Below are 19,240 nucleotides of genomic sequence, written 5' to 3'. Positions count from 1 at the left end.
ATGGGCTCATCTCCACCAACCTGCCTTTTCCCCAGATCCTTTAATTTCCTTACTATGTAAAAAACTATCCAACCTTGTCTTAAATATATTTACTGAGGTCACCACCACTGCTTCACCGCCTTCTGGGAGATGTAGCTAGTCCCCATCTCTGCCCCAAATCTACTACCCTGGGTCTTGAGGCTATGTTCCCTAATTCTGCTCTCCCCTACCAATGGAAACAACTTACCTACCTTTATTTTACCTATTCTTTTCATAATCATATATTTCTATAAGATCCCCTCTCATTCTTCTAAATTGCAGCAAATACAGTCCCAGACAATGCAATCTCTCAATGACGCATTTCTTTTGTTGACTACACTTAGCAACTGTGATCCATTGCCCCACTGGCAAAGAATTCCAAAGATTCACCAATCCTAAATGGCCAACTTCATATTTTGAGATTGTGACACCGGAAGCAAAGCATCCCAACCAAGGGAAACATCGTCCTTACATCTGCTCGGTCAGGTTTGCTTGGAATTTTGTATTTTTCAATGTGATCACCTCTCATCCTTCTTAGATCAAGAGAATTTAAACCTATTCTGCTAAACCTCTCCTCTCAAGGCAAATCCATCAGCCCAGGAATCAATCTAGTGAACATTCATTGCACTCCATTTATCATAACCACATCCATCCTCAGGTGAGGAGACCAGACTTGAACAGAATATTCCGGATGCAATCTGCTCAGAGTCTATGTAATGGGAGCAAGTTGTCAATATAGGCCGACATGCCATTGCCTTCTTTACTGCTTTTGCTCAATCTGTTTGTTAACTTTACAATGATACATGGACAAGGGCTCCCAGATGAGATAACAATTTCCCTCTTTGAATGCCATCTGCCATTTCCTGTCCCTTTAGTGAACCAGCTTGTAACCCTCTGAAGCCTCTGTGGGCACCTGCTTTGTTTCATCAACAGACCTGGACAGTTGAAGATACCTACACTAACCCCTGAAAAACTCCATTAGGTATATCTTCCAAACCAGAAAATGATCCATTTATTTTTATTCTGTTTTCAGTTGTCTCTCCACATTATTTCTATACATTCTAAATTTGTTTAATACCTTCTGAAGGTATTAATACTTAACACCAACTAGCCCTTGTCTGTTTTACTAATTGCACCTCAGCGAATTTCAACAGATTTAACAAATATGATTTTCATTTCATATGTCTATCTTCACACTGCCCAATCCTACCATTATTTACCAAGTATCAATTTATAGTGTCATTAATATTAGATTCCAATGCTTTTCCTGCTCTTAATATCAGCCCTTCTCCCTCTCTTCTTGGACATTGTCATCTTTTAATCTGTGGGAATCACTGGAGAATCAATGCATCAATTTAAATATCTGGAGAAAATTTTTCAGTATTTTTATGTTTATTGCTAGACTACTTTTGCTGTCACCTTAACTTTATTAATATCTTGGTTCCCTCTGAATTCTAAACTGTTCCCGAACCGCAGGCTTACTGCTTTTACAGAAACATCACATCTTTTCCTTAAGGAATATAGTCAACATGTGAACTACAAACAGGTCTTTATATGTTTGCAAATGCTTGTTTACAATTGCATCTTTTGAAGTAGTTTCCTGATCTACTAGAGGTAACTCATCATTCGTGCCTTGGTGAAGATACACAAGACTGCAGATGCAAGAATCTGGAACATATAACACAAATCTGCTGGAGGAACATAGTGAGTTGAGCAATATCAGTGGGAGGGAAAGAATGGTTGACATTTCCAGTTGGAACCCTTTATCAAGAGCTTTAGTGTCTTGCCTCTTTCACATTTAAGACCCCTATTTCAAATTGAACTAAATCACTATAACGTTTTATGTACAATGCTATTATCTAATGATTTCAGTTCCCGAAAGACCCCTTAACCAGCAGATTGTCAATTAACTTTTCCCATTACGAGAGCTAAAATAGCTAATTCCCTCACTGGTTCCTCAACATAGTGATTTTTAAAAATACTAGTCAAAACAGAGAAATGCTGGACGAACCAGCAGGTCCTGCAGCATCCACAGGAGGGAAAGATATGTAACCAAGGTTTTGGGCCAAGGTTGGGGGCAGGGAGGAAGAAAGGTCAGGGGAGGGGCATGGGTTCAACAGAGAAAAGTTATCATTGGACATGGTTAGGAGGACAGAAGAGGGAAAGTGAGAATTGATTAGGGGGACGGGGTGATTCTCTCCACTACATATCAATAACTCGGTAGTGGAGAGAGTAGAGAGCACCAAGTTCCTTGGTCTCCGCTTAACAAGTGACCTATAGGGAACACACAACATCTCCTCATTTTCAGAAAGGAATAACAGTGACTGAGTGACAAGTGGGCAAGGCTACCAGCCATCCTCATGTCAACCTTCTACAGGAGCTCTATTGAGAGTGCCCTGGCTGGTTTCATCACAGTGTGATGTGGTTGCTGTAGAGAAATTGGATCGAATGTCAATCCACAGGACCATAAGAGTGGCAGAGAAGATCACTGAGGTGTCCCTTCTCTCTCATCAACATGATCTACTGGGATTATTGTCTCCAGAGGGTGCACAAAATGATTGAGGATCCCTACCACCCCACACACTTACTCCCATTGGGAAAGAGGTACAGGAGTATCAAGGCCAACACCACCAGGCTGAGAAACAGCTTCTTCCCGTGAGCTATGAGAATGTTGAATGCCCAAAGGAACTGCTCACACTATCAGAGTTTCTAATATTTACGAAACATTTTTAAAAAATATTTGTTATAAGTACATATTTTTTGTCTGCATGTGTTATGTCGGGTTGTGTGTCTGCATGTTTTGCACCGTGAACTGGAGAACACTATTTTGTCAGATGATAATAAACCTGAATGAGTACTGTGCATAGCACTGACAGCTCTGGTTACTCAGCTATGAGAAAGCTGAAAAGAGATGTGCAAAAGATTCACGAGAATCTTTTGCACATCTGGGAGGCTTGAATTATAAGGAGAGGCTGGATAGGTCTTCCCTGTGCCCCGGAAGTAAAGGGGGGGGAACCTAACAGAGGTTTATAAAATCGTAGGCGGCATAGGTAAGGTTCATCTATGCCCCTCATGATTTCTTAAGTTTTTTTCCCAAGATAGGGGGATCTAAAACTGGAGAGTTAAAGTGAGAGGGGAAAGATTTAAATGGGGTTTCAGTGGGGGCAATTGTGCACTCAGAGGGTGGTGGGTATATCAAATGAGCTGCCAGAGAGAAGTGGTGGGTGCAGGGACAGTCACAATGTTTAAAGGACATTTAGACAAGTACGTGGATTGGAAATGCTCAGAAGGATTTTGGTCAAATGCAGGCAAATGGAACGAACTTAGTCGGCATGGACACAAGCCAAAGGACCGCTTTGAAGCAGTAAAATTCCATGACTCAGTTAAACATTCTGGAACATTTAATTTTTGAAATTACAGTGACACGACTGAAATAACTATTTGCATGGACCCATACCTCACTCTCTCTTCTTTTGGACTAATTGTTAAAGTGTAATTTATAGGAATATTTGCACCTGCAAAACAACAAATTGTATGACCAATAAATTAGGTTTCAACTCAATCCATTTTGTTTTATCTGCTGATTTTTAAAAATACATTTGTGTTTGAGCCATTTTTCTTTGCTATGTCTCAAAATGGAGATATACATCAAGCCAGATGGAGGTCGGGAAATGGTCGTACTCTCTGATGAAGTGTCACTCCTGATTTGGGGAATCATGTCACTCTGTTTATAGAGTGATGTGGTTGGGTATCGCGATCATCCTCTGGTTCAGGAATGAGGTTAATCTCTGTTAATCCACTTCTAAGCATTTCAAAATTCCATCTGCAGCAGTTTTATTATTTTCACAGAGCTGACTGTTTAATTTTGTGGATTATTAAATTCCATTTCTGGTATTTTTATCCTTGTCCAGCTTTCAGCTTTACCTTTAGGGCTTAGCGCTTTTGATTTTGGCTTCTGACCAACTGATTGAAGCTAATTCCAACCTGAAGAATTTAGGCTTTGAACTGAAACAATTCTTGCAAACTAAAGGCTTAAATTTTTATCCACAATTATCAGGCATATTGTTTGCCCACTTTATTTCTTGCATTTGTTTTTTTTTAAATTCCTGTTCTGTAAAACAAGACCAGTTAAGTGAGAATGAGACTCTGTGTTTGACCCAGCTGCAGGTATTTCTGCAAAAGCTTTTGGAGAGCCTCAGGCCCTGTGAAAAAATCCATCAAAAAATCCTTTCACACTGAAGGATCAATTGAATGATCCTTAGACAACAACGGACGTATCGAACAATCCTCGGCCCCCACTGAAAGGTGCATGGTTTTTCAGAACGTGATTGTCATCCACTGTCTGAACCTCAGTGAGAGATTATCACCCTCTAAAGAATCCATTGTAAAATCCTTACTGAGGAATACATTAAAAAATCTTCATCCCCTAAAGGATTCACTGGAAGATGCTTTCACCCTGAGCAATCCATCTATGAAAAAAATTGAAGAAATGTTACCCTGTTTAGAGACCACCTCATTAATTCCAGAGAGTGACAGTAATCTGATTTTTCCCACCATAGGAGTCTGGTTGTCCTATTATATCATTCCTCACCCCTTTGCCAAGTTATCCTATCCATTGTACCAACTCATCTTTTCTAGCCCTCCACACTATTGAACACCTTTAGCACAGGATCCATTTTCTGTCTTATATTCAAGTCCAAATCCCTGTCTTATTTGAATCCTGGTTTTTAATCCATTTTGGCGAGTCCTATTTCTTTTCTGTCAGTCAGCCATCTACCTGTCTGGCTCAACAATAAGCCTGAGTTTACCAGACTTGGATATTTAGGGGCCAGGGTATATTTGAGATCTGATACCTGGGTGCAGCAGGACCCAAACAACATTGGAGAAAAGGGAACCAGTGGTGAAATCAGTCATTGACAGGATCAGAAGTTGAAAGAAGGTACATTTGAGGGGATAGAGGGGAACCAAAGTTTGATGGAGAATGTAATTTAAATTTTTTTAAATTTATTTTTAGACATACAACATGGCAACAGGCCATTTCGGCCCCCATGATTCAAACCTCAATCTGGACACAATCGTTAGTGCTGTAAAGGCGTGCTAACCGCTACGGAAACCATGCCACCCTATCCAGTTATTGAACATTGCTCTCATAGAATTATCAATGGAAAGAATGACTGCTACAGTTCTTAACAGTCATTGTGCTTCATGGTAATTCATTGTCTGCAGAATGCTTTGAGAGATAAAAGTATTTCTAAGATGCAGTTTAAACAGTGCTAACTGAGGTTGTAAATTATTAATGATGGTCTATTTGCAGTATACGTGGAAGTAAGTCATCACAGCTTGTGGGTGAGCTCATGTTCAATGCAAAGGAAAACTGCTGCGACTGGAGTCAGACCAGAGAAGAGAATCCCACTTACGAGCTGATCTCACTGACGAGCTGATCTCACTGACACAGTCAGATGTTTGAGAGAGCCGGCTCTATTTAATCAACTCAGTATTTGTTCATCTCCTGCAAATTCCAAGGAAGTGGGTTATTTGGTCCAATATGTCTTCTACAAGTATAGCCCAATTCTTTTGCCTTCTTCCTGTTTATCATTGGCTTGAACCAAGAATGCATCCTGTTAAATGTTGAACTTTAGAAGAACGTTCTGCAACCGTCTATGAAAAATGCATTTTTTCTGCCTTCATCCTCTTGTTTTTAATCTCATGTGTCTGTCCCTTTGTTGTGGACTCTTACTCTATCCTATCTACTCTGACCGATCTCTTCACCTCCATTTAGCACGATTTGTCTTCCCTCATTAGGCACTTCCAAGCAGGGAAAACACCAGTCTGTAAAGGCAGAGGTTCTTCGCCCTTATGGCTAAAGACGCACCTTTCTGATTGGGCCGTGGTCGGCTCCGAGGCACCGACTCCAACCTTTCTCGGGGAAGAATAACCGGCAGAGCACAGCGCTCCCACCGCCTGATGATGCTGTCAGCCCGTGACTCATCTCACCACTCACCCCTCTCCCTCCATGACCCCCTCAAGGCAGGGGCGGCAGACAGGAGTCCTCCGGGTAGTGGGGGGGCTGTTGGAGCAGCAGGAGCCTCAGGGGGCGGCCGGTGCAGGCTGTGACAGCCACACTAGGCCTCTTCAGCCTTCAGGGCCACTCTCTGCGGCTCAAAATTCAGCAAAGCAATGGCTGTCTTCCCTACCCATAATCCCCCACACACCTAGAACTGTTCTGGGAACCACAGAGTGGTTCCAGCAGCATTCTGGGTAGGGAAGATGGCCATTGCTCTGCCGTGTATTCATGATGGGTGGCACCAGTCGCCTCGGCTCCAGAGGGCGCTACGAGGCACCTCTCAATATAAATGGGACGCTGGAGCAGCCTTTTAGGGCTGGTGTCTGAAAGGTAAGTTTTAAGTTTTTGATCCACTCTTGTAGTCGGCCTCCAGGTAGAGGCCTAACATGAAATGGCCTATTTTTACCCTCTTGATGAACCTGACTGCAGTCTCTCCACTAAATCTGTCCACAGTACACCAACTCCAGAACTGCTGCAGATTTTATCTCAGTGTTATTCTACCTCAATAAAATAAGGTTTTCCTTTTTTTAAATTGTCCTCTCCATTGTAGTACTATTCTTAATTATCTCACAAACTCAACCCCTAAAATTCCACAGCACAGAACCCCGAACCTTCTGGGTTTTATTTTTTGTATTAATCACCAAAATGCTCCACCCCACATTCGGCACTGAATTCCACTCCCTCCCACTCCCCGCCCCTACCAGTATTAGTCATATCCTGATCTTCCAGCAAATATCCACACAGTAAAGTCCAGAAATATAATTCTGGGGCCCTCCCAAAAAAGCTTCCTGAGATTAACAGGTCCAAGAAGCAGATAATGGAGCTCAGTCTTTAAAACATTATATCTTCTTTAAAATGTTCCTGAAATCCTACTTGTTTGCCAAAACCTTTTTTTTCATCACCCTTAATAGTTTAGTCTTAATTTTGTTCCATTGTGAAGGTCAATTCCCATTACCTTACCCCACATCTTGGCCAGAGAGTTTAGAACTAGGGAACATCCTCTCAAGGTAAGACGGGAGGCTATTTTAAGTTTGGACCTAGAAGAAAATATATTTTTCCCACGGAAGGGATATTTTTTCCCACAGAAGAGATTTTTTTCCCATAAGGATGGTCAATCCTTGTCCCAGAGGGCTACATATGCTTGATCATTGAACATACTTCAGGACTGAGAAGGAAAGATTGTTTTGACACCAGTAGATCAAGCTTAGGTGCTGTAAAGTCAGCCACAAAATGATTGAGGAAAAACAGGCTTGAGGAGCTGTAGGGCTTCCACTCCAATTTTTTTTACCTTAGGTTCATAAGAAACGCCCAGGCATTCTTCTACTTAATTAACCCTGCAAACCTAATGCGAGGTGGTACTCAGTAATTGAGAAAACAGAAAATGCTGGAAGCACTCCGCAGGTCAGATAGGATCCACGGAAAGTTTTAGGTAAAAACACAATGCTGGAGAAACTCAACAGATCAAACAGTGTACTTTATATTGCAAAGATAAAGATGCATAGCCAACATTTCGGGGCTGAGCCCCTCAACAAGGTGTGGGGAAACTAGGCAAAGCCCTGAATGAAATGTTGATGGGGGGTGGAGGGGGTGGGAGAGGAGAGCACAGGCCCACAGACAAGAGGTTGATAAGGGAGGGAGGATACAACAGCAAACAAGGGGAGGGGGAATGGCTCTGTGAACATTCAGCAAGAGAAGTGAAGAGAGCAACAGTCAATGCAGTACAGGTACTTGAGATTTCGGCAAGAGAAGTTTTAGGTCTAAGGCCCTTCATCAAAAATGGGAAAGAGAGAGAAAAAAAATTCAGTGACAGAAAAGATGGGGGAGGGGTGGATATAGTGTGAGAACAAATTAAGGTGCCAACCAGAATCATATTTTATTTCCTTGCATGTGGTGTGTGTGAATAGCATTGATGTGAGATATACTGGAGAGAAACTGAACCAGTAGCCTCTTTTAAACTGCAGCACCAGGGTAGCCCTCCTGGGACCCAGGTGCGATTACTGGGGCAAAAGTGTTGGAAGCACCTTTTAAATTGCAGGGGGTATCTACCCATTAAATCTCCAACCCTGTGACCAACCTTTGGGGCCTGGGCCTTTTGCCAGGTATATTCATTCTGCTGATTTTTCCAGCACGCCTGTGTACCTCGACTACAGACTTTCTTGTTTAACGATGACACTAAGTGACTGCTAATCCAAGTGGCTTTCTATGATGCTGTATGGTCTTCTAGTAGAGATATGAAATGGTTGCTTCACTGTGTGCTTTAGAGTGACTCGAATATTTTCCCAAGAATTGAATGGGACATGGGAGGACAGCATTCCTGAGGTCATAATATCACATTGCAGGAGTTAGGAAGGGGACACACTAGAGACGGTCCAAAGAAATACCCCACCTTGTGCCTCAGCATGTCCCCAGGGAAATCCTATCCTGTATGGTACCCTTGGGGGACAGTGTGTTCCGAATTTCAGATTTTTCTGGATTTCGGAATGCCCACCCGAATTGTGGTGCTGTATCCACCCCCACCCCCTTCCAGTCGCCCGGCCGTCTCCCCCAACCGTGGTCCCTCGGCAGCCCAGCAGTCTCCCCCAACCGCCAGTCCCTCAGCTGCCTGGCCGCCTCCCCCAACCGCCGGTCCCTCAACCATCTCCCCCAACCATGGTCCCTCGGCCACTCAGCAGTCTCCCTCAACCGCCGGTCCCTCGGCCACCTCCCCCATCTCCCAGTCCCCACTTGCCGGATTTTGGAGCTTTCCGGATTTTAGACGTCCGGATAAAGGATCGTGTACCTGTACCACCTGGAAGGTCCGCCCCCAATGAAAGTTGTGTTCTCCAGAACATCCCTTGGACTCCACGAATCCCAGGAACTTGGGGTTCTAAACCAGAGCCGCAGGGCTGCCAAGGCTGCCTGGTGCTGTGGAGAGGTTTTACTGGATTATAGTAGATTGGCAAAGAAAGGGAGTGGGTTGAGTCAAGTAAGTGGGAACAGATGGGAAATTAAATGAGTTGGTCAAACAGAGAAATCACAAAAAATCATGTTGCATTTTTAGCAGATACTAAAGTGGAAGGTGAGGTTTTAGAGGGGATAGATTATTAAATGTGCACCATTCCCATCGAGATTTTGTTAGATTAAATCAAATTCATTCCTGATTAAAGAAATCGCATGGCTTGATATATTAGTGCACAACCTGCTTCCTTAGAAACAGAGAACTGCAGCACAGAAACAGACCCTTTGCCCTTCTAATCTGTGCCAAACTATTATTTTGCTAGTTCCACTAACTTGGAACCAGATCAAATCCCTCCTATCCATGTACCTGTCCAAATGTTTTTTATATGTCATAATCGAGCCTGCATTTACCAATTCAGCTGGCAGCTTGTTCCATTCTCAAGCCACTTTCTGTGTGAAGAAGGTTCCCCTAATGTTCCCTTTTCACTCTTAACCTATGTCCTCTAGTTGTTATTGCACCTAATCTCAGTAGAAAAAGCCTGATGCATTACCTCTATCAAATCTCCCCTCACTCGTTTACACTCCAGATCTGTTTAACCTTTTTCTGTTCTTCAAGTCCTGGCAACAAACTTGTAAATCTTCTCTGCATTCTATCAATCCTATCGATATCTTTCCTGTAGTTTGGTGACCCAAACTGTACACAATAGTCCAAATTTGGCCTCACCAATGTCTTATACAATGTCACCATAACATTCCAACTCCTATTCTCAATACTTTAATTTATGAAGGCCAATGTGCCAAAAGTTCTCTTTATAACCCTATCCATCTGTGGTGCCACTTTCAGGGAATTATGTATCTATATTCCCAGATTTCTCTCTTCTACCACACTCCTCAGGGCCCTACCATTTACCATAGTACCTTGGTTTGTCCTTCCAGTATGTAACACCTCACATTGTCTGCATTAAATTCCATCTGCCATTTTGCAGTCCATTTTTCTAGCTGGTCCAGATCCCTCTGCAAGCTTTGAAACAACACCTCCAATCTTGTGTCATCTGCAAACATACTGATCCATTTTACCATATTATCATTCAGATCATTGATATAGATGACAAGCAACAATGGACACCGCACTGATCCATGAGGCACACCACTAGTCACAGGCCTCCAGCCAGACAGACAATCATCCACTATCACTCTCTGGCTTCTACTGGAAGCCAATATCTAATCCAATTTGCTATCTCTTCATGAACACTGAGCAACTGAACATTCCTGACTAACCTCTCATGCAGTACCTTGTCAAAGACCTTACCAAAGACCATTTAAACAAAATCCATGGCCTTTCCTTCATCAAATTTCCTGGTAACCTCCTCGTAAAAATTCTACAAGATTGGTTAAAGACAACCTACCAAACAGAAAGTCATGTTGTCTATCCCTGTCCATCTAAATATTTGTATATCCAATCTCTTAGAACACCATAATGCACTAACTCCCACAACTGCCTCGACTATACTTCCTCATACCCAGTCCTCCTGCAAGGATTCTGTTCCCTTCTTACAATTTCTCCATCTCTGCTACATATGTTACCAAGATGAGGTCTTCCAGTCCAGGTCATTTGAAATGATTGCCTTCTTCCACAAAAGTGGCTCCCCTGCGCCACCATCAACTTAGCACTAACCCACATCTTCTCCATTTTCTGCTCATCTGCCCTAAACCCTTCTGCCCCGAGACACAACAAATACAGGATTTCCCTACCACCCCATCAGCCTCCGCATCCAACAAATTATCCTCCGTAATTTCCGCCACCTACAATATGATCCCACTACCAGGCACATCTTTCCCTCTCTTCCCCTCTCTGTATTCAGAAGGCACTGCTCCTTCTGTGATTCCCTCGTGCACTCACCCCTCCCCACCAATTGCCCTCCCTGTGTCCGCAGGAAGTGCTGCAGTTACGCCCACACCTCCTCCCTCATCAAAATCCAGGGCCACAAACGGGCCTTTCAAGTCAAGCAGCACTTCACTTGTGTATCACGGGAGTGATCTACTGCATCCAGTGCTCCATTTGTGGCCTTCTCTACATCGGAGAGTCTGGGAGATCGCTTCACTGCGCCCCTTCGCTCTGTCTGCATCAGTGACAGGGATCTCCCAGTGGCCAACCATTTCAATTCTGGATCCCACTCCCATACTCGCATGTCAGTCCATGGCTCATGTACTATCCCACCAAGACTACCCAGAATTGGAGGAACAACACTTGATTTTCTGTCTGGCATTAACATCGACTTCTCTGTTTTCTCCTAACCTACTTTCCATTCTCCCTCCCTTCCCTTCCCCTGTCTTCTTTTCCTCAGCTCTTCACCCCCTTCCCTCTCTATTTACCAAGCTGTCCTTTCTCCCCCTGCTTGCTGCTGTGCCCTCCCTGCTTTATCCACCTATTACCTCCTGCCTTTGGGACCGTGCTCCTCACCCTACCCCTTCCCACCAACTATTTTCCTTACTTTGATGAAGGGCTCAAGCCTGAAACGTTGGTTATGTATCTTTATATTTGCTATATAAAGGACAGTGACCTGCTGAGTTTCTCCAGTTCGGTATTTTTATTTTAACCACAGTGTCTGCGACTTTCGTGTTTTACTTCCAATAACTTACCTACTACTGACATCAGACTCACCGACCTATAATTTCCCAGATTATTTTTGGAGCCTTTTTTAAACAATGAAAAATCATGAGCTGCCTTCCATTCCTCTGGCTCCTCATTCACAGCAAAGGACATGTTAAATATATCTGCCAGGGACTCTGCTATATCTATGCTAGCCTCCTTCAATGTCCAAGGGAATACCTTGTCATGCACTTGGAATTCATCCACCCTTATTTAGTTTAAGACAGATAGCATCTCCTCCTCTTTAATCTATACAGGTTCCATGACCTCACTCCTTGCCTGCCTCATGCTAAATACAAATGCAAATTTTAAAAAAACATTTAAGATCTTCTCCATTTCTTTTGGCTCCATCTGACCACTCTGATCTTCAAGGGACCAATTTTGTCCTTTATGATTTTTTTGCTCTTAATACAGCTGTAGAAACCATTAGGATTTTCCCTCACCTTGCCTGCCAAAGCAACCTCCTGTTTTCTTTTAGCCCCCCTGATTTCTTTCAGTTTTTTGATTGTATTTTTATATTCTTCAAGTACCTCATTTGCTCCTTGTGCCTATACCTGCCATATGCATGCCTCTATCTACTTGTTAACTAGACAAGTTTATTCTCATCTGATTGCACAAGTACAACCTGACGAAACAGCATGCTCCAGTGCTTGGTGCAAAGCACACAGATACACAAGTAGACATAACACACATATAGACAAGCAATGCATATGCAGGACAAGTATTCATATATGCAAATAAATATTGTTTCATAAATATGAGAGTCTCGGATGGTTAGCGTAGGCTGTTCCTTTGGTTGTTCAGCATTTTCACTGTCCGTGGGAAGAAGCTGTTTCTCAGCCTGGAGGTGCTGGCTCTGATACTCCTGTTTCCTTTTCCCAATGGAAGCAGCTGAAAGATGCTGTGTCCAAGGTGGAAGAGGTCATCAGTAATTTTGAACACCCTCTTCAGACAACGATTCCAGTAGATCACGTCGATGGGGGGGGGGGGGAGAGGGCTGGGGGGAGGGAGACTACAGTGATCCTTTCTGCCATTCTTATAGTCCTGTGGATTGACCCACTATCCTTCGAAATCCAGGGATCCCTTTGCCTCAGGTCCTGAAAGGAACTTGCATACTCTGTACTCTCAAAATTTCCCATTTACCAATCACAACCCAGTCAGAAAACGTCCTGTCCCAATCATACTTTCCAGATGCTTTTTCCAATTTAGAATCTCATCCCAAAGACCAGACCTATTCTTATCCATAATTATCTTGAAACTAGTGGCATTATGATCACTGGACCCAAAATGTTCCCCTACACACATTTCCATCACCTTTCCTATTTCATTCCACAATAGGAGATCCAATATTGCACTCTCTCTAGTTGGTACCTCTATATATTGATTTAGAAAACTTTCCTGTACACATTTGGCATACTTTAACCTGTCCAGCTCTTTTACAGAATGTGAATCCCATTCAGAATGTGGATAGTTAAAATCGCCTGCTATCACAACTATGTTTTCAGCAGCTGCTATCTCTCTGCAGATTTGCTCCTTCAAATCAGGTGGTCTATTATACAACCCCATTAACCCTCACTCAGTAGATGAGCCCTCTAATCTGTCCTCCCTGTTCACTGCTGTGACATTTTCCCTGACTAGCAATGCCACCTCTCCCCCTTTCATCCCGCCAGCACTATTGTGTCTGAAATAATGGAACCCTGAAACATTAATCTACCTGTCCTGTCCCTCCTGTGACCAAGTTTTACTAATGGCCACAATATCATAATTTCACATGCTAATCCACGCTCTAAACTCATCTTCCATTCCTGCAATGTTCTTTGCATTGAAGTAGACACACCTCAGAACATTATTCCCACAACGTACAACCCTTTGATTCCTGTCTTTACATGCAGTCTTAACATAATATTTTTCCTTCCCATTCCACTATCTGTTCTGACACTCTGGTTGTCTGGTTCCCCTCCCCCTTGCCCAAGGGTCATTACATTCTCCACACCACACTGAGATTTGCCATAAGCTTGAGTCATTTAACTTCAAGTTACTTTCATTAATGACCAGTGAATGAGCACATTAATGAGCACACCTGATCAACAAGTCAGGTCCCTGTGTTATGGGAAGAAAATGAGGAAGGTGCAAGTAAGATTCACTTGAATGATACTTGATCTAAAATGTTGTAATTGCCTCGATAAATTGAAGAGCTCGAGTCTCTTTACTGTGAGAAAGTATAGTGCAGGATTTGATGGAGCTTAAAAGAGTTTGATTAATGAAAAGATACTTTTCTGTTTTTTTTGGGGGGGGGTCTAAACTCAGAGCAATCAGCCTAAATATCTGATATCACTAAATGAGAACTTGGGAGCTACTTCATTGCTTAGAGCAGTGGTTTTCAAACCTTTTCTTTCCACTCATATACCACCTTAGGTACAGATAGACCCCGACTTACCATGTTCCGACTTACGATATTTCGAAGTTATGACGGTAAAAATCCAAATTTTGAGTTCCGAGGTATATCCTAATTTGTGATGTGCGGCATGCTACCCTCATGTGATTTTGGCGGATGGCAGCATCTCACAGGAGTAGTGTACAGCATACTCTCTCGCAATACTGATTCAACCACTTTACTCCTCAACCCAACTCAGCCACCCGCCCATCCGAGCTCCCAACTGGAGATCCTTCCATTGGCCGCCTGCACATCCGAATTCCTGATGCCCTGGCCACCCGTGCATCCGAACTCCCTATGTCCTGGCCGCCCACACATACGAACTCCAAACCGTGTAAATGGCTTTTGAATAAAAGTTTTCAGCGTTTAAATAAAAAATAAATTTAAAAAATGGTAGAGTGAGGTATTGTTTCTACGAACGATAATTTTGACTTATGAGTCCCAGAACCGAACCCCATCGTAAATTGGGGTCTACCTGTAATCCCTATACCATAGGTGCTCTGTGTTGGTAAGGGATTACTTAAGGTGGTATGTGAGTGAGAAGAAAAGGTTGAGAACCTCTGCCCTGGATGCAATTATTACTGAAATATTCTGTTTGAGAAAAATTGTCATTGTCACATTTACTTTTGGATTATGAACGAGTCAATTAGGAACGATTAAAATATTATTTTTCAAACTTTTTCTTTCCACTCACATACCACTTTAAGCAATCCCTCACTAATCACGGAGCACCTGTGGCATAGGGAATACTTAAAGTATGTGAGGGAAAAGAAAAAGGTTGAAAACGACTGGCTTAGAGTAACAAGAATTTGGGACTGACCAGCAGCACATGGAGTGGTTGTATGAAACAGCTTGGATATATTGAAAGGAATGCTAAATAATCCAATAAGAGAGAAAAGGGCAGACAGTTCCATTGATTGGAGGGCAGAGTAAAATAACCTTAACACCAGTATGGACCAAACAAGGCTCTGTACCATAATTTCTCTGTAATGGAAACATGTTGAGCTGAAAACTAACAGAAATTGAACCTGCACTTAACTTGCACAAGAAGGGAAGTACTGAAGCCTAGATCATCTTACCAACAAAGAGCAACAAGACATTAATAAACCACAGGTTAAAAATCAATAAACAAGTGTCTGATACATCTTACAATATTGATAAACTTAAGAGCTTAACAGTAAAAGAGAGAGCACAGAAAACTAGTTTTTGCAATTCAGTGATTAGGCAGGGTTTAAAATAAAGATGAGGCTACTAGAGGATAGTTAATACATAAAATTTCTGGAGAAACTCAGCAGGTCCTGTAGCATCCAGAGGAGGAGGGGAGGGGTGGGTTCTGTGAATGCAAAGCTGGGAGACAGGGGGATAGAGAGAGAGAGAGAAAGACAAGGGGAAGAGATCTGGTAGAAAAAAGACAAAGGGATAGGGTGTGAGAGAGATGCAGAGCAGGGGCCTAAAGGAAACCAAAGATATCGATGTAAATACCATCTGGTTGGACAGTCCCCGATGGAATATGGGGTATTGTTCCTCCAGTTTGTGGGTATTCTCAGTTGAGCAGTGCATGAGACCATGGACAGGCATGTCGGCACGGGAATGGGGCAGGGAATTGAAATGGTTTGCCACTGGGAGATACCGGCTATTACAGTGGACAGAGGCATCGGAGCTGATGAGATGAGTCAGCAATGATGTAGGTCAACTCATGTCAAGTTTATTGTCATTTGATTGCACAAGTACAATCCAACAAAACAGCGTTCTCCAGTACTTGGTGTAAAAGTTGCAGACACACAACCAGACATCACACAGATTCAGACAAACAGTACATATGTAGGACAAGTATACAAATAAATATTGTTTAGTAAATATGAGAGTCTCGGATGGTTAGTGTGAGCGGTTCCTTTGGTCGTTCAGCAGTCTCACTGCCTGTGGGAAGAAGCTGTTCCTCAGTCTGGCGGTGCTGGTTCTGATACTCCTGTATCCCTTTCCCAACGGATCAGCTGAAAGATACTGTTTGCAGAGTGGAAGGGGTCCTCAATGATTTGGCACACTCTCTTCAGAAGATGAGAGGAGGATACTGGTGAAGGTTCTCAATGAAGCAATCTGTCAGTCTGTGTCCAGTCTCTCCGATGTAGAGGAGGCCACAACGAAAGCACCAGATGCAGTCGATGACCCCTGCAGATTCACGTGAAGTGTTGCTTCACTTGTAAGTGTGGTTTAAGGCCCCAATGTTATTTTTCTGAAAAACAGATGGCCAAGAATTAGTAAGACAATCATTTCATATCAGTAAAAGATAGAAGGTTATCTTAATAGCCAGGGAAATGATTGGAGTCTGACAGCGAAAAAAAACTGTGATTTATAAAATAAAACAAAAAAAATGCTGTAAATACTCAACAGATCAGGTAACATCAGTAGAGTGAAGCAGAATTAATACTTCAAATCAGTGGCTTTTCCTCAATTTATTTTTCTGCAGATGCTGCCTGACCTGAGATTTTGCAAAATTTTTTTTGTTTTGTTTTTATTTCAGATTTCTAGCACCTGCACTATTTTGATTTTTTGCTGGGTATTATAACCTTGACAGGCCTTTTCAAGTATCCCCACAAGACTTCACAAGGAATTTTGCTTAAAAGGGAGATTACTGGAGTAGCGCAAGCAAATCCAGTAGCATTAAATGCACAGTGACATCCTGCAGGCAGCAGCAAGGTAATACCATAGTATCTGCTGAAAGTATGCTAGTTAATGGAGTAATTGGCTGCCAACAATTCCCCTTTTGTATCTGAATATCTTTCAAAATGCCACTGAACCTGTACGAATCCACCTGAACAAACAGAAGAGCCCTCAGTTTGATGTTTCATCCAAAGGATGGCATCTCCAACAATGCAAGGCTCCCTCAGTTCCATACATCAGAGCTGGACAAAAAATTGTGCTCAGACCTGCAGAAGTTTGTAAACCCATGAGCAGAGCGAACTACCACCTAAGTTGTAGCTAATGGAAAAAATGTTGGGAAATTATCAAATGCCAGCATATTTAAGATGGTCCTTGAATGTTAAAAATGTCACCTCAAAACCAGGGGGCATCTTATATGCCAAGTACAAAATCCAACCTAAACAAGTCACGTATAAAATACGAACCTGAACAGTGAAATCTCAGCGTTCCCCTGCAGGATCTATCCACCCAGTCCGACAGCTGTCGACTCTGTACAGGCTTTAAACAGGCTGATTGAGTTTGCTGTTGGGGTGTCTGATGGTGGAGGGGTTGCAGCTGTTCCTGAACCTGGTGGTGCGAGTCTTGTGGCATCTATACCTCTTTCCTGATGGTAGCAGTGAGAAGAGATCAAGTGTTGGGTGGTGTAGATCTTTGATGAGTGCTACTGCTCTCCGACGGCAGCGTTCCCTTTAGATGTCCTTAATGGTGGTGAAGATTTTGCTTGTGATGCCCTGTGCAGTGTCCACTACCTTTTGCCTGACTTTATGCTTGGGGGGGTATTGGTGTCCCTATACCAGATCGTAATGCAGCCAGTCAGCTCACTTGCCCCCACACATTTGAAGAAATTTGCCAGGGTTTCCAATGTCATACCAAACCTCTGCAAACTCCTGAGGAAGTAGAGGTGCTGACATGCTTTCTTCACTATGTCATTAGTGTGTTTGGTTCAGGAAAGATTCTCCAAGATAGTAACTCCCAAGAACTTAAGTTTACTGACCCTCTCCACCTCTGATCCCCATATGGATCACTCTGATTTTCCCTTCCTGAAGTTGACAATCAGCTTCTTGATTTTGGTGACATTGAGTGCGAAGTTGTCGCTGGTGCACCATTCAGCCAAGTTTTCGATCTCTCTCCTGTATGCTGACTTATGGCCCGTTTTTATACAATCCTCTTACATTAACTGGACTTTATTCCAAACTCTGCCCACCTCCAACTCTCATCCATTGCCCCCGTTTTCACTGTCTGGAAGTGACAACCAGTCGAACAGCACATCAAAAGCAAAACTTTATATTTATTTTCAAATCCCTCCAGAGCCTTCTCACTCACCAGTTCCCAAAATCTCCAACTGCAATCTTGACCTCAAACACATTCCTTATTTTAATCACTTTTACCACAGATTACATTTCACCTTCTGGACTTGAAGTTCTGGAATTCAATTCTGTTGTCCTATTTCCCTGCTCCTTGTTGTGCCCATTAAAGTCTTCATGGGAGTAAAACACAAAAGTCTGCAGCTACGGTGATTGAAATAAAAACCCAACGCTGGAGAAACTCAGCAGGTCAAACAGTGTACTTTATACAGCAAAGATAAAGATACATAACCAATGTTTTCAAGCTTGAGCCCTTCATCAAGGTTTGAGAAAAATGTAGGCAGGCACCAGAACCGTTCAGTTATGTACCAAACACTTTGAGGGACCAAGATTTTCAACAATTGTCCTGATATCATCTTCAGACCTTGATGTTCTTCTTGCTATCAACTTGCATTTATCTAATATCTTTAAAAAAGAAAATAATAAAAGGTCCTTTCAAGAATTTTCTCTATTAAAGATACGATATAAATGCAAGTTGTTGTTGCTATAACTTGCGTTCCTTTAGTTACTAAGTCCCTTTCACACTGTTAACCCTCCTCAGAAACAGGTAAACTTACTGGGCAAGCTGCACCCGGGAGCCTTTCGCACTGCACCATGATTTATCTGCTTCATCTGGAACCCGGCATTTTAAGGGGGGGTGGGTCCCGCCTCCAGTGGTGAATCACGAGTGATGTATTATGCACTCGCAGGCCAATAAAATCGAAGCGGGAATAAAGCACATACGCGTACTATGTATAAAAGGCCATGGGAAAAAATTGCACGCAGTTTAATAAAACATACTTGCTCAATGTATAAAAGACTGTGGGAAAGTGACCACACTGGGCTTCAGACTGTTCAAATTTAGGACAAACCCACAGACCAGATTGTTATTATTCCCTAAGCAATAGAATATAACAGCAATTTACATAGCATTACCTTGTATTAGGTATTAAAAGTAATCTTGTGATGATTTAAAGCACAAGAACACACTAACAACCTGCTGGCCATGCACTGACAGCCATGCCGACTGCACAGTTATATTTCACCGCGCTGCTGGCTGCGCTCTGACATTACCGCTCTGACACACTGGCACAAGC

The 19,240-nt window shown here is 42.7% G+C and overlaps 1 protein-coding gene and 1 long non-coding RNA gene across 10 annotated transcripts in view; one reads left to right on the top strand and one right to left on the bottom strand.

The window, feature by feature from the left end:
• The window catches only part of nectin1b (nectin cell adhesion molecule 1b), a 507,975-nt gene that overhangs the window by 317,908 nt on the left and 170,827 nt on the right, over nt 1-19,240 (top strand). The gene's annotated exons all lie outside the window — the stretch shown is intronic.
• The window catches only part of LOC138741830 (uncharacterized), a 49,289-nt gene continuing 45,851 nt past the window's right edge, over nt 15,803-19,240 (bottom strand). Inside the window, exon 3 of the long non-coding RNA XR_011343800.1 lies at nt 15,803-16,333. This is a non-coding gene — a long non-coding RNA (uncharacterized lncRNA). The remainder of the gene's footprint in view (nt 16,334-19,240) is intronic.

The sequence above is a fragment of the Narcine bancroftii genome, chromosome 8 (genome assembly GCF_036971445.1).
Source record: "Narcine bancroftii isolate sNarBan1 chromosome 8, sNarBan1.hap1, whole genome shotgun sequence".
Classification (NCBI taxonomy): domain Eukaryota; kingdom Metazoa; phylum Chordata; class Chondrichthyes; order Torpediniformes; family Narcinidae; genus Narcine; species Narcine bancroftii.
The sequence above is the reverse complement of the archived record's forward strand: the minus strand, read 5'-3'. Positions and strand labels throughout refer to the sequence as shown.